The sequence below is a fragment of the Bos indicus genome, chromosome 4 (assembly GCF_029378745.1).
Source record: "Bos indicus isolate NIAB-ARS_2022 breed Sahiwal x Tharparkar chromosome 4, NIAB-ARS_B.indTharparkar_mat_pri_1.0, whole genome shotgun sequence".
NCBI classification, from domain to species: Eukaryota; Metazoa; Chordata; class Mammalia; order Artiodactyla; family Bovidae; genus Bos; species Bos indicus.
This window is the reverse complement of record NC_091763.1, coordinates 100,952,293-100,965,983: the sequence shown is the minus strand read 5'-3', so window position 1 is coordinate 100,965,983 and position 13,691 is coordinate 100,952,293. Positions and strand designations below refer to the sequence as shown.

The window sequence follows — 13,691 nt, the reverse complement described above, 5'->3', positions numbered from 1 at the left end:
AATATTTATAAGATGCTGAGCAAAACTTTAAAAACCACAAAATGCAAATCTTCCCTTTATGGAGCGTGTCTCTTCTTATGAAACCAGAGAATATCAATGACAACTTCATTCACTGTGTAAAGGACTTGAATAGAAGGTACATGTTTAAGCCAAAGAGTGAGCCCAAGCAGAGATACTAAAAGTCAAATTTTAAAAGCCTCTTAGGATTTGTCTTACTTTTCAAATAAATTAAGAATACTCTGTCTGCTACTGATAAAACAAGTTAAGTTTATGCTCCATTTAAAGGTCAGTAAAAGTATCTTAGGTAAGTTCTCAGGTTTTATTCTTAGCTTCATTATAAGTGATCTGCTGAGACTTGGAAGATCTTGGAAAAGAGAAACAGAAAAAAAAAAAAAGATTTGCAATGTCCATTCTTGATCTTCTCATAATTACAGACTCCAAGGAGCTGAAGAGTTGCCCACACTGGATAAACACACTAAGTCTTTCAGCAAAGAGGCAAAATATTTTTGTTGTCTGATTTACTATATACATATATATAGATAGATATAGATATATAACTATCTATATAAATAGTGAGATTCCAATATATACAGTGAAAAATATAATAATGAGAAATAAAAATAGTTAAATAAAAACCACAAGATGGCAAGTATTGAATGAGCCATCAAGCTAAGAAAAAACATGAAGGAAACATAAATGCATATTACTAAGTTTAAGAAGCCAATCTGAAGAGTCTACATACTATATGATTCCAGCTGTATAACATTCTGGAAAATGCAAAACACTGGAGACAGTAAAAGGATCAGTGGCTGTGCCCGGTTAGGAGGGAAAGAGGTGTACATAAGGGGGAGCACAGAGGATTTTGTGGGGCAATGAAATTACCCTTTATGATACTACATTGGTGGATACATGTTATTACCTTTACATTTGTCAAAACTCTTGGAAAATACAACACCAAGAGTGAACCCTACTGTAAACTAGGAACTGTGAGTTCATCCATTGTAACCAGGGCCCCTCTCTAGTGGCTGATGTCGACTGTGGAAGAAGCCGTCCCTGTATGCGGGCAGGAAGCATACGAGAATTCATTGTACTTTCTAGTCAGTTCTGCTGTGAACCTAAAACTTCTTTGAAACACACACACACACACACACACAAAGACGAGCAGCAAGGAAGTTATCTTTCAGTAATTATACAGAGTAATGAAAAATCATTTTGAATTTTAGATAACTGATCTATTGATATCATTTCATATTCAATTTATTGGGAAATTAAAATAAGAGCACATGGAGTTTGGGAGAAAAAATTTTTTAAAGTAGTCAAATATTTCCAGCAACTGGGATGAATAACCAACTCTAATTTAATTAAAAGAAGCAAATGCAGAAAATGACCTTTAGAAACTCTGGCCAGTATATGGCACAGTGATTTCAATGATCTGCTGTTCCTAAGTATTAGGGAAATCAGCTAACAGTCACCATCGAATATTTCTAAAAGTGCATCTCACACCATAAGGTGCCAAAATATAAGAACTGGAGCAATACCTAATAAAGGAGAAGACAGCAGGGCTGCCAGTTAGAGCCTACACTCTAGATTCAATATCTTCTAAAATCACGGGACTGAATCAGAGGGGGAAATGTCACAAACTTTTGTGTACTGAAAAAGCTGCCGAGAGGCAGGAGCAATTAAGCAGCTGAGGGTTGAGAAACCAAAGAATGATCCAAGAGAAGTGGATCATGGGAATTCGCATTGCGATACAGAAGCTAAAATAAGCCGGTGAACATCAAAGGGGAGACATTTGACAACATCCTTCTCCCTTGAAAATGACTCCTGAGATTCGATCTGAACACTTAAATGATAGAAACGATGTCATTTTATTTTGTTTGAATATGGAAACGCTGGAAAATAAATATGACCTCCTTTCTATATCACTTCTCGAAAATAAAAGTAATGTGAATTTTTAGTAAATTCCTACAGAGATAGAAGCCAAGGAATCTTCTTTTAAATGAGAGAGGTTTAAAGAGGAATGCTAAGGATGTGAATTTCTTGAAGAATGTGTTATGTAACTAACTGCAAGGGAGAATAATTATCACTTTAATTAATGAGGGCCTTGCTGTTGCTCCCTTGTGAAAGATACTCCTTGATTAAAAGTGTCAGTATGTAAAAATATTGACTGATATTGAAATGTAAGAGTGTGAAATTTCAATTAATTGTAAAAAAAATTAGCTGGTATTATCATTTACCAATAGACACTAATGATTCCTGGAGACTTAGGACACACAAACAAATAGTTAAGAGTTGACAGTGGGCATGTAAACAGGAATAGAATTAATCCACTGATGCTTTATCCCTCAGAATAATTAGCTGCTTTGGCCTTTTACATATGCAACGTGGAGGTTAATGTTAAGTCATAGCAATTGTCTTGCAAAGAAAAGGAATAGGTAGCACAATAGGAAACAGAAGATCAAATAATATTTTAACAACACATAGTGTTTTCATAGTCAACAAAAGTGTTCCTATATATATTTGTATATGTTTTATAAATACTCACAGAGTCATGTTTTATGCCTTGGCAATTCCATACCTAGAAGCTATATTAAGACTCTTGTCCCCTCTGTACCTAGAGAGAGCTCCCAGGGGGCTAAGAAGGATAAAGCATCTTCAAACATGAAGCCTACTATCAGACTAAACCAGGAGGTGAGTGGCCAAGGTAGATTCTAAATATATCTAAGACTGATTCCTCAAGTATAAACTGTGTTTTCATGTTTCCATATTCTTAAGTCAGTGTGATGTGCCCCTTTTTCTTCCCTCTTTTTCCTTGACTTTATCAGAATTAGATGGCAAATAATACAATTGGATATTCTTTTAAAGAAACTCCTTATGGTAGTAAAACAAAATAAACAAACAAACAAAAATTTAATACTCATCTTTGATTTTAGATGTGAGACTGATGCCCAAAGCAATGAACTTACTCTTAAGTCTTAACAAGTTATTTTGTGTCCACTGGCAAGAATTTCTGCACTTACTTAGAAAGAAAAAACAACCCTCTATCACATCGGATTGGTGCAAGCTATAGGAATAGTATACATAAAGAAAATGGCACAGGGTCTAAACTGTGGTAGACACTCAAGAAAGAGTGGCTATGATTTCACTGTTTTTATTGTCTTTATTCAGAAAACGAAGATCATGGCATCTGGTCCCATCACTTCATGGGAAATAGATGGGGAAGCAGTGGAAACAGTGTCAGACTTTATTTTTCTGGGCTCCAAAATCACTGCAGATGGTGACTGCAGCCATGAAATTAAAAGATGCTTACTCCTTGGAAGGAAAGTTATGACCAATCTAGATAGCATATTCAAAAGCAGAGACATTTCTTTGCCAACAAAGGTTCGTCTAGTCAAGGCTATGGTTTTTCCTGTGGTCATGTATGGATGTGAGAGTTGGACTGTGAAGAAGGCTGAGCGCCAAAGAATTGATGCTTTTGAACTGTGGTGTTGGAGAAGACTCTTGAGAGTCCCTTGGACTGCAAGGAGATCCAACCAGTCCATTCTGAAGGAGATCAGCCCTGGGATTTCTTTGGAAGGAATGATGCTAAAGCTGAAACTCCAGTACTTTGGCTACCTCATTCAAAGAGTTGACACATTGGAAAAGACTCATGCTGGGAGGGATTGGGGGCAAGAGGAGAAGGGGACGACAGAGGATGAGATGGCTGGATGGCATCACTGACTCGATGGACATGAGTCTGAGTGAACTCCGGGAGTTGGTGATGGACGGGGAGGCCTGGCGTGCTTCGATTCATGGGGTTGCAAAGAGTCAGACACGACTGAGCGACTGATCTGATCTGATTTGATCTGATTGTCTTTATTGTTGTCACAGAAGAGTATCTCATTCAAAATTCTGAAATTTTCCCTAACACGGAAACATTCAGTCATGAAAAATATCCAGTCATGCTCACTTTAAATTAAATGCAAAAGTGTGACCCCTTGCTTGGCACCCATCAGCCAGAGACAACAGAAGCTAAACCTACATCGTCCACTGTTCTCCCTGCCTTCAGTACTCCCATGACACAATACAAAAGGAGAGAAAAGTCTGTAATATTTAAGCTTACATGTGAAGACAAAACGGCCCACACCACTGATAAAATCTGGTAGCAAAGTAATTTTGAGGATGAAGCAAGAAAACAGCAGGCAGATTTGGGAAGCACTTTGCCTTTGGGGCTGCTCTTTATTTTCTTCCTAAAATGAAACCAAATGTCCTGATGCTCTCCAAAGAAAACAATTAAATAGAGTTTCCCTATCATTTCCTATTTTTATTCTGGCTATATGGTAGCAGAGCAGAGTATTAGAAAATCTTCATCATGTTCAACAATATGAAATTGTATGAAATTTATGTTCTTCCTTTGACAATCAAATTATTCCATGCTTAGCTTTTATAGAGAGTAGGAAAAATTAGCCTTTAGGTAATTCTTTAGCTTCCCATCGCATTCCTTCTAAAGAGTTCCTTAGTAGTTAATTAAATAATCAAGAAATTATAGGCTTTTCTTCCTATATTATTTCATCTTGTTTACTGACTTGGCATAGTTGATGAAGTAGGGGAAGGCGATTCTTTGCTTTATTAAAGTGGAAGACAGCTTCAGGACTGAGGGTGAGCAATAACATCAAGAAAAACCACCATAACATTCCTTTCCTGGAGGAGGTTTTATATCAGTCTGCTACTGGGGTTCAATACAGTGCACCAACATTTTGTAACAGTAACAGTGAAATGTATCCCCATTAACATTTGTGACAATTTCTCCACTCTCCTCCACTAGAACTCCTCCATTAGAGCTCCAAGAGAGGAAGGGGAAGAGGGCCAGGTGCTTGGTCTGCTAGATTAGTAACAGAAATCTAGACAGAACCCCAGACAGGAGAGTGCACAGAGCAGCTCTGGAACCATGAAGACATCTTCCCAAGGAAGTATCAGAGAGAATGAGTAATTTTGGACAGAGAAAATGGAAAGACATCAAGTGCTTATTTCTTCAATAACCAGGACTGATTTAACTCTGTGGACATAAGGTATACATAAGGACTATACTCCATCTGACAAATAAGTGTCAGAGTCATATGACATAGAAGAGAATCATCTTTATCTTTGGATATTCTCCTGAGTTGTTACTCATCACATGTAACTGAAAGATCGAATAGTCTCTGACCACAAACAAGCTCTCAGTCTCAGTGGCTCATACAAGGAAGACTCTTGATGATATTGGTAGCAGCATTTGGGTTGGTTATCCAATCTTTGTACTTCTCCATTGCCCTTTAGATGCCAGTTCTTCCATCTGATCTTATTTTAAAATGTAGTCCTGTGTTTACCCACCTCAGTATCACATGAGGTGCTAAACACACAGATTCTTGGGTCTGGCCCCAAATCTGCTGACCCAGAATCTCTTCAAGAAGAATAGGGTATTTCAAGGACTCAACCAGTGAATGAAACTCTTTGAAAAACTTCTTAGAAGACAGAGGTGATTTGATTCAAATAATTCAGAATCTGGTTGATGATGAATGTGGACTGCTGAAAAAGATCCATTTCTTCCATGAGATAAACATTCAAGGGGATCTAGGAGCCTCAACTTCAGAAACAAGAAGTCCTGCTCTACTGAACCCTGTAAATCCAGATGACTTCAAAATAATGCTCTGCTACCACACAGTTTGCTATTTATTTTCACTGATCTTAAAAACATAGATCTTCAGTTTTGTTTTTGCTGCACATTAGCCATGGGTTGGAAATTTGACTCTAAACTAGTTATTTGACCTATGGAGATGCCTATAATTTCCTTGATACAATAAAATGGAATGGGGGACTATGCATATTAATAGAGTTACCTATTATCTACTCAAAACATTGGGGAAGAATAAAGCTCTGTAAAGCTCTGATTCTAACACAGTTGAAATGTATATCACTGTCATGTATGCAAATATGGCCTCTGTTCTTAATACAGACATTATCAGCATCTCTAACAAATTCTGGTTAGTGCCCCATTACCAGTACCAGGTAAAAATCATTCAACTTGCCTAGAACTCTTGCAGACTAACCATTCTGTAAACAGTTCATTTGAATATCCAAGAAAACAATTCTGCCAACCCCATACAGCAATGTACCTGATTGTGAGAAATTAAATGAAATTATAGGATGCTAAATATTCGGCAAAATATCTGCCACACCATAGCTTTTCTTACCTATTATTATTAGTTCGGGAAATGACTAGTTTAAGTATTATATTTATTACTGCTTATTAGTTTTATACTAATATTAAATTAAATGAAAAGAAGGAGGAAAAAGAGAAGAATGAAGAGAAAACAGATTTGACCAATATTTACTTTGCATTTACTCTATGTCAGTCATTACACTAAGCTATTTATATATATGTATTATTTCCTTGTGTAGAAGGGGAATGGAGAAGTGGCTAACAGAGCTTGGAATAAAGGCTTTGGTCATCTATGGAAGATCTCATGTGGATTTGATTTTTAGTTTATCCTAGACAGTTGAGACAGTGAAGAATTTTTAACAAGAGAATAACATGTTCAGATTTGCATTTTAGAAAGGTTATTCCAGCAATGCGAGGCATAGATTGTACTAGAGAAAGACTGAAGGTGGGAGACCATAGAAACACAAGGCTCTGGTGACAGTTCAAGTAAGAGACGCTGAGGATCTAAAAAAGATGTGTGGATGGAGAAGAGAGGATGAAGTCCAGACAAATCTAAGAGATGTTTGATTTGATGACTCAGATGGTGACAGTGGAACTGGAGTGAGGAAGAAAGAAGATACTTCTAGCATGTCAACCTTACTTCTAATGTGTCATGTGATTTGTAAATAATAATAATATGCATATTATATATTCACACAATAATAAAGAGCAAAACTTTCAAGTTTCTCCAATAACAAAACAACAAATTACACATGCAAATATTATTTTATCATCATCATCATCATCAACACTATTATATATCCTATCCAGCAAAAACAATGTTCCCATTCTAAAGACAGAACACTTCCATTTTGAAATTTTAAAGACTTAAACATACGAAACAATCCATTAGCTTAGATATCTCATCCAGAGATATCTCAATATCTCCCATAACAAAACTCTCTTTGTAAATCCCACAGAAAAATTTTCACAATAATGTTAAACACATAAGGATCATAAATATCCATTTCCCATAACTTTCTAGAACTCTACACAGCAAACAGTACTTAATATGTTCAGGCAATGAATGTTTTCTACTAATATTTTTACTTAGAAACATACTAATTAATAAGTCTTTCTTGCTTTTGTCCACCTCAAATTATTGAAACAAAAATTCTCTCAATTTTAAAAAATGTTTCTTGCCCAATCCATAGTAGTGTGCTTCCTGTTACCGGACACCAGAGGGCGTCATTCAGTGAAAGCTTGGATTGGGGAGAGGGGGGCGAAAAACAAAGAAGGAAATCCATTGCTAATGAAAGAGACTGATTTTTTAGTGTGTACCCTTATCTACCATGAAACATTACCATGGTAACAGCACCAGTTAAGATGACTGTATATTTAGGTCACAGTATAAAAGAAGGAGCTTGAACATGTGTGCAGAAAAAGGGAAATGAAATAAAGACAAGAATATATCAAGTGTAGAAGGAGGCAAACCAGTCAGAACAAGCCTCACACACTTTGCTAATCGTATGTTCACAAAGTCACACTATGCTTTTCAAAGCAAAGGTGGATGATCAGTTTTAACTAAAATCAAAACCTGCCATTCAAACTCAGAACTTCAAGCACAAACCATCTTAATATAAAGAAAGAGGAACTCATGTGGAGAGACAACTAGAGGAAAGTGGGAATGTGTATACTCTGAGGCAGTTCTTGGTTAACTGCATCACAATGGAAAACCTCTTTACTCACTTCAACACTTAAGGTGAGTTGAATTGGGTACTATCAAAAACTCTTTCATCCTCCTGCACCAGACAAAAGGAAATCTTGGTGTTGCTACAGGTGAAAATAGCATCTGCCAAAATACCAGGTAATTTCTGTGCCCTTACTTTCCTCTGCCAGAGGCAATCACTGGGTCAAGCAGGTTATGCCAACAGAAGAATCTAGTTGGCAATGAATCTTTCTTGCTTAGGCTTTAGGGAATACAACCAGAATACACAGTTTAACTGAAGGAGTGGGGAGAACACTGTTGGACTCTAAACACCAGAGTTGTGATTTCCTCAAACATAGGGGAACACGTACGCTGTATCTCCACAGAGCAAAGCCTGGATTCCAACACGAGTCCAAAGACTAGAGTCCAACAGCCCTTGTTTGAATCCAGGGACTGCGACTTACTAGCTGTGTGATCTTGGGTCATTACCTGACCCCTCTGAAAGCCAGTTTCCTCATTTGTAAAATGGGGACACTAACATCTAATTCATAGGATTGTGGCTGTGATACAATAAGAAACTGGCTCATCAATTCACTCATTCAACAAATAGTTAATAAACTCCTAGAAGACAGACAATCTTTTAAACGCTGGGGATAAAGCCCTGACAGAAAGATGATATCATACATGTGAAGTGCTTGGGACAGTTTCAGAGACTTAGAACACACTATATGAAAATGCATTTCCAAGGGAAAATGACCTGCTTCCTTTGTTCCACACAAAACACACACTACCGTCCCCATGATCGCCATGTGGCCCTGCTGAGCTTTGGGGTGTGCGGTCAGTACCCTTGCTCTGATACCTTTTAAGGAAAGCAGTCCCCACATCTGCTGAGTGAACCGAAGGTAGACAAAATGGGAACAGGAGACAGGGAATAAACCAGGGGGTCACCAGGGGAATACAGATGGTTTTGATATAGAGAAGTCCACTGAGGAACACAACACAGGCTCACATTGTAAAATGCCAACTCAACTCCAATACAAAGTTAAAAGAAGAAAACCAGGCCCCTCAAGGAGACTGTGTGACAAAGTGTTTCTGTCAGTCTCTTGATCCTACTGAGTAAACTAAAGAAAGATTAAGATAAGAGTAAGAGTGGGTTTGAGTGGTCATATTTAGGCAGTTGCTAATGGGCATTCTCTCACAGGCATGCCCCAAGGACTGACATCAGTGATGGAGATTATTATGGGGCTCGTAATGGCATGCTCACAGATTCTTGTCCTCATTTTTTCCTTCCCATTCTCTCTTCAATTCCTTTATTAGAATAAGTGGCCTCCTCTTCTTCCTCTTTTACACTGGCTTCACCTTTGTTCACTGCTGTGGGTTAGAGTGACGTGTCTCCTCTTGGTCCTTCTCCAGGAAAGCGGGTTCCCTGCCCTCCCTCCCTTCTCTGTGGTCTGCTGTTTTCCCCAAAACTCTGAGACTTCGCTTCCCTCCTCCTGTGCTCAGAGGGTTGGCTACTCTGAAATTAGAAATGTAAAACTGCCACTGAAGTACATAGAAGTTCAGATAACCCCAGATGTTAGGGGTTATCTGGGCAAAGAAGGGGATAGGATCGTGTTTGGAGCAATGTGGGTTTTTAAATGTGAAGATGTCCCCCCATATTGACAGGCTGTGGGGGCTCATTCCAAAGAGACTTTTACCTACATTTGACTGCTGGCTTTCCTACATTTGGCTTCCCAGGTGGCTCAGTGGTAAAGAATCCACCTGCCAATGCAGGAGACTCAGGAGACATGGGTTCGATCCCTGGGTTGGAAAAATTCCCTGGAGTAGGAAATGGCAATCCATCCAGTATTCTTGCCAGGAAATCCCATGAACAGAGGAGCCTGGCAGGCAACAGTATGTGTGGTCACAAAGAGTCGGACACGACTGAGTGACTGAGCACACAGCACAGTCTCCTACACTTATCTCTGAAGTCAGCTGAGTTACAAACACATTCTGTGGGTTCTTTTAAACTTAAACTAGGATAGGGATATTCAAATTGACCTATTTTCTCCCTACAATCCCCCCAGACAACCTCAAACACACTTATATAAACAAACACACTTTTCTTTTACAGGAAGACCAAGCATTTTCAGGAAGCCCACCCTGAATTTTGGGATCCAAGGACTTTACCCCACTCCTGCCCCATCTCATTCACAGAGTTTTAAAATAGTCAGCTGAGTTGGTTGGTACTTCCATGCCTTTTTAGGGTCAAGTTTTACTTTTCAGCTTTAATTGGCATAATTGTTTAGCCTAATAAAGCATGTAGAGTCAATAGAAGTTGCTTATAGTACTGCCACAGCTAGACATTTACTAATAATAGTCATAATAAAAATTCATCTGATAATAGCATTACTTCTTGAATCCTTAGCCGTCAAATCCTGCAAAGCTGCTACATTGTTGGCACAAAATTCTTCCATCCATTTGCCAAGAGTCTCAAAAAGTCCACTTTCTGAATTGTAGCCTAATATAGTTCTTAGTGTGATCTACGGATTTAATTCTATGATTATCCCCTTGTGGTTACCACCCCAAAGACCCCACATACACACACCTAATTGCAGTTTCTTAACTGTGTCATCATCCTTATTATTTGCTTATCAATGAAAGTGTACTCTCTCTATATATCCTTCTATATATTTTCAGTATAATGCATATATTATATTTGATTGCCAACAAAATACAGTAGGAGGATCCTGTGGCCCAAGGTTGGGTGAATAGCTGCAGTGTACGAGGTGCCACATTTCAGAGCCCTCTCAAGGCAGGTAAACCGGAAAGGTCTGGAGCAAAGTGAGCTGCTGGTCCACCCCGGGACCTGGCTCTCTGAACTTCCCCAGAGAGAGGTTGCTTTCCTAAGGGTGGGCTCTCCTCTACGCAGGCGCTGAGGGGGCCAGAGCCTCAGGGTCCCCTCAGAGCAGCTGCAGCCGAGCTACAGTGCTGGGGGCCTCTGCCCTCAGAGTCTCCCCCTACACCACCCTCAACCCAAATTCAAGTTTTCCCCAGGCCTTTCCCATTGCCCCACTGTTTCTCTCTGGAATCTGGGCCGGCTCAGCCCTCCTCGGAGCCAAGGCCACCGCTGCCGTGACTGTGATCCTGGTCAAGGAGGTGGTCCTTGCCGCAGGCGCTTGGGGTTGTGGAATTGGGGGGCGGGGGCTGCGTGCGGGAGCGCGGGCGGGTGTGCGGTACAGCAGGGAGATGCGTGTTGTGTCGCTTGCTGCGTGTACTAGGGGATGGGCAAACTACACGAACCCACTGCCACCCAGCGCTAAGAAGAGCAAGAAAGGCAACACAAACCAGAAAAAGGCAAGATGAAAGGGAAATAGAAAGTCAGTGCGGGGGATTCCGGAGCTTGAGGACTTGAAGGCTCCGTGCTCTTGCTGCGCTCCCCGCGATTGGGCGGGCCGACTTGGAGCCCTAGGTGGCCTCCGTCACAGGCGGGCCGTGGCCGTGAACCGACTAAGGACACAGGAGGGCGGCTCGGGTGAGATGTCGGTCGACAGCTCTGCTTGACTTAGGCATTTACCTCCGTTTCTCCTCTCTCCTCACTCCCCTCCATCCCGAGGGACTCCCCAGAGATATTTCCTTACAGGCAACCCTGGTCTCAAGGCGTGGGTCTGGCGAGCCCAGTGGACCCTCTTTTTCACGATTTTGTGGCTTAGAGCAGCCTGGAGGAACGCGACAAGCAGGGGGCTAGAGAAGGTTGGGGACGCTGTCGGGAGGTTGAGGCAGTGGGTGTGCGCTGCTTTCTGAGTCAGTGATTCCGGGGAATCTCGAGTCTTGACCTCTTCAGAGCTCTCCCAGGCAAGCAGCGTCCGGCCCCGCCGGGGACGCCCCAGGGGCGCGGGGCAGAGCGCACAGGTGGAATTGCTGCGCGATCTCCCCTGCGCGGGCTTGGACCGTCCGTACCTCGCAGGTTCCGAGAGCTACAAGTTATCTGTGATCGCCCGAGTCCGCAGGTGCGGACGGCAAAGGGATATTGTGGGTGCAGTCGTTCCCAATCTACAACCCCGAAGCCCGCCGGGGTGGCTCAGAGCTCATTGTGAGGTGGCTGTCGGCGCAGCCCTGGCACGGTCCGGGACCCCGCGGGCTTGGGGCTGAGACCCTGTCCTCTAGCCGAGGCGGACGGCCGACCTCATGTTCGGGCCGAAATGGGACGAGGTTGCAGAAGGCTTCCGCCTGCTCCGTCCTGGGACCCTCTCCCCATTCGTGTCCCCCCCGCCCTTGGCCACGCTCCTAGGACCACAGCGCGAAGCCTCCCTCCGGCCACCTGGCGCTGGCGCTCACAGAGCGGAACCCGCGGATCGTGCGGAGCCGGGGAGCCAGGCCTCCACCCTAAACGCCTGGGAGACGTGGCCAGACCCCAGGCTGGAAGAAACGTGAGGGGCAGGAGAGGGCGAAGCTCCCCGGTCTTGCGGACACCGCAAGGAAGGGGGAGTTGGTGACAGTGGAGGGGGTGGCGGGCTGGAAGAGGGCGCGACGCGCCGGCCGGCTCGGGCCCCCAGGCTGCCATAGCCACATTCCTCCGGACTCGGTGACCCGCGGAATGGCATCCCTTCCCGCGCTCTGCCTCTTCTGCTCCTGCTTTCCAGACCCGCCATCGCTGCCCTCAGTTCTCCAAGCCCCAGAAATCAAAGTTTCCGTTTGAGGATCTGGACTTGTGGAAGAATTTGCCAATTTCCTCACCCCAGTCCCCTCCGCGCCCGTTCCGGAGAATCGGGAGGTGCCAGGGTCCCTGGCGCTGGCCAGCGGAGGGCTGAGCAGCTGGCTGTCCTTACCTGCCGCCGGATTAGCTCCAGTTGCCTCCCCGGGCTGCAGTATCCCTGGCGTGGGCTGGCTGGCAGGAGCGTGGAGCCCTTCACAGGTTCGGGGCTGACCCGCCGCGGAGCTAGCCGCGCGCGGCTCAGAGTCCAAGGCCGGGCGCCGGCTTGCTCTCTCCCTTGATCTTGCAAACGAAAAGGAGAAGATTAGTTGGTGCCGCGACACTCTGAGGGGTGGGGCGGGGGGAGGCGGGGAGAGAGCGGACCCAAAGGCTCGGGCAAGAGCCGCGGGGCTCGGGCGCGCGCTAGCAGAGTCGCGCACCCCACACGCGTCCCAGGCACTTTACGAGTCTGGAGGCCCTTGGCGGTGTAGACTGGAGTTAAAGTGACACTGCCCCCGCCCGCCACACCAAAACACCAAAGGCGAAGAAGCAAAAAGGACTTTCAAACCTGGCTTTCACGAAGAAGAGGGGTCTGGAGAGCAAGACAGAACGGAGACCTGGCTGGACTGACGAGCTGGGCGGGATTCATTTCTTCACCAAAGTGATTGGGGAAGTAGTTATTAGTGTAGGGGCAACTAATTACTAATTAGTTCGGTGCCTCTGGCGATCTCCGAGTGGAATCTGCAGTTTCAAGGCTCTGGCCAACCCGCAGGCTGGCGTGTGTGCGTTCGTGTGTGTATGCGTGTCCGTGTGTGTCACGCGCACTCGCTGGAGCGGGTCTCTGCGTCCGGGCACCTTTGGTATAAAAAGAGAGTGTGTGTGTATTCGTCAGTGTGTGTTCGATTAGCTGCGATGGGCAGACAATTTCTGGAGAAAACATTTACAATTTTCTTTCAATATGACGGGATTAGTTGCTGTTGAAGGCGCTCCTCCAATGAAATCTTCTCTGCTCTCTGATTTGGCGGTTCTTCTGAGCAAATATGACAGCCTTTTCTCCAGGCTCCTTTCTGCTCCTTTCCACGTCCATCCCCAGAGCCAAGCTCTCCATCTGCAATTTCTACATCAGAACGTTCACAGTTACCACCATTGCCCAG

At 43.4% G+C, this 13,691-nt stretch overlaps 1 protein-coding gene across 1 annotated transcript in view; it reads right to left on the bottom strand.

Moving 5' to 3' along the window:
• The window catches only part of CHRM2 (cholinergic receptor muscarinic 2), a 164,011-nt gene extending 150,541 nt beyond the window's left edge, over window positions 1-13,470 (bottom strand). The window contains exons 1-2 of the mRNA XM_019959149.2: window positions 13,106-13,470; window positions 12,674-12,840 (exon numbers count right to left, since the gene is read on the bottom strand). The gene's annotated coding sequence lies outside the window, so the exon portion shown is untranslated. The remainder of the gene's footprint in view (window positions 1-12,673; window positions 12,841-13,105) is intronic.
• Window positions 13,471-13,691: the final 221 nt, after the last annotated feature.